Source organism: Myotis davidii, unplaced genomic scaffold, assembly GCF_000327345.1.
Source record: "Myotis davidii unplaced genomic scaffold, ASM32734v1 scaffold763, whole genome shotgun sequence".
Taxonomy (NCBI): domain Eukaryota; kingdom Metazoa; phylum Chordata; class Mammalia; order Chiroptera; family Vespertilionidae; genus Myotis; species Myotis davidii.
In genome coordinates, this window is record NW_006294248.1 from 455,701 (window position 1) to 457,735 (window position 2,035).

At 41.1% G+C, this 2,035-nt stretch overlaps 1 pseudogene; it reads left to right on the top strand.

Moving 5' to 3' along the window:
- The first annotated feature begins 973 nt into the window (after positions 1–973).
- LOC102774987 lies at positions 974–1,728 on the top strand (annotated as a pseudogene).
- Positions 1,729–2,035: the final 307 nt, after the last annotated feature.

Consider the following 2,035-nt stretch of genomic DNA (forward strand, 5'->3'; position numbering starts at 1 on the left):
GCACCCACCTTACACAACTTAAAAAATGGATAATATATATAGAACAATAGTTTAAAGATATTAGACAATAAGTAATGTAATATAATGATACTTATAGAAGTTTTGTTTTCTTTTTAAATGAGGCAAGCCCTATGATTGTCCCAGCTTCCTGTCTCAAGAGTTTCCAGAAAGGGGCACCTCAAACAGATCCCAGTCATTTCCCCAAATAGTGGAGATTGAGTTGAAAATTCAGGGAGACCAAATATGCTAGAAGTTACAAGGCAGACTCCTGGAGAGGAGAGAGCTTCTCAGAGAGAGAGCTTGTGAGATCTCCACGTGCTCTCCATAAGTCTATTGTGTCCTGCTCAGCACAAGGAGGTGATGAAATCACTGTATCTGGAGAAAGAACCTACACAGGATCAGGTGAAATAGTCCCAAGAGATCACACAGGGCTTGTAATAATTTTTGTTACTATCAGTTATAGTGGAACAACCTGGCAATGCACAGGGCATTAGGTTAGAGCATTCAGGATTATATTGTCTTGGTAATGGTGAAACTTTAGCCCTAGCTGCACTGGTCTGCCATAGCAAAGCTTATTTGCAAGCCTTGAAAAGCTTACCAAATAATTTATTTGAGTCTCAGGAAAAAAACTCAAACATATTTAAAAGAATATAAAAATATCGAGCATCCAAAAATGTAAAATTCATATGTTAATTATGTTAACATTGAACATGTTAAGCATTTAGTGAAAATTTACTTATGCATGCAAAAATACCATTATTAGGAGAAAAGATCAATCAATACAAAAAGACTCAGAAATAAAGTAGATGAAAGAATTAGCACACAAGTATATTAAAGCAATATTATACATATATCCCACATGCTCAAAAAAGCAAAAAGAATATGATCATGTTAAGGAGAGACATGGGAGATATTTAGAAAGATCCAAATAAAACAGATGAGAAATAAGTGTCTCACATTAAAAATACATAGGATGTGCCCCACCCCTTCTCCACTGAACTTTTGTCGCTCCAAGTTTGGTGGATGGAGTTCCAAGGTCAGGAGTAACAGTGCACCTGAAGCTCTCCCCATAGTTTCAGTAACCAGATCCGAGTTTGAAGAGCTGTCCATGAGGGCAGGGACAATGGAGAGGTTCTGGCTGCAGTCAGACCTGCTGAGAGTGGACATCATCTCCTCGGATTACACCATCACAGCCCTAGAGGTCAAAGACAGGCAGAGCAGAGCCTCAGATGTGGTGCTTGGCTTTGCCAAGTTGGATGGGATCCTCCAAAAGCAGCCCTACTTTGGAGCAGTTGTTGGCAAGGTGGCCAATAGAATTGCCAAAGGAACATTCACATTAGATGGGAAGGAGTGTAAGTTGGCCATTAACAGGCCCAACAGTCCGCATGGAGGCATCAGAAGGTTTGATAAGGTCCTCTGGACTCCTCAGGTGCTGTCAAATGGCATCCACTTCTCACAGGTCAGTGTAACGGTGAGGAAGGTTACCCTGGGGAGTTAAAAGTATGGGTAACATACACGCTGGATGGTGAGGACCTTGCGGTCAGCTATTGAGCACAGGCCAGTCAGACCAAACCGGTCAATCTGATAAACCATTCTTTTTTCAACCTGGAAAGCCAGGGTTCCCTGAATATATATGACCATGAAGTCACTATAGAATATGGTGCCTTTTAACCTGTGGGTGAAACCCTGATTCCTTCAGGAGAATTTGTTCAGTGCAAAGAACTATGATCTGATAGCAGCCTTCAGCTAACAGCCAGCAAAAAGTTAGGCCCCTCAGTCAAACAGCTTCAATGAAATGAATTCTGCCAACAACCTGAATAAGCTTGAACTCAGATTCTTTCCAGTTGAGCCTCCAGATGAAAACACAGCCCAGCATCCCTTGATTGCGACCTCATAATATATTTTGTAGATTGAGTCAGTAAGACTTGCAGATGGATTGGATGTGGATTCAGTTGAAAGAGGGTCCGAGAGAGGGAAAAATCAAGAAGGATCTAGCTTGATTTGACACTAAGTGCATGGTGATTTACTAAACAAG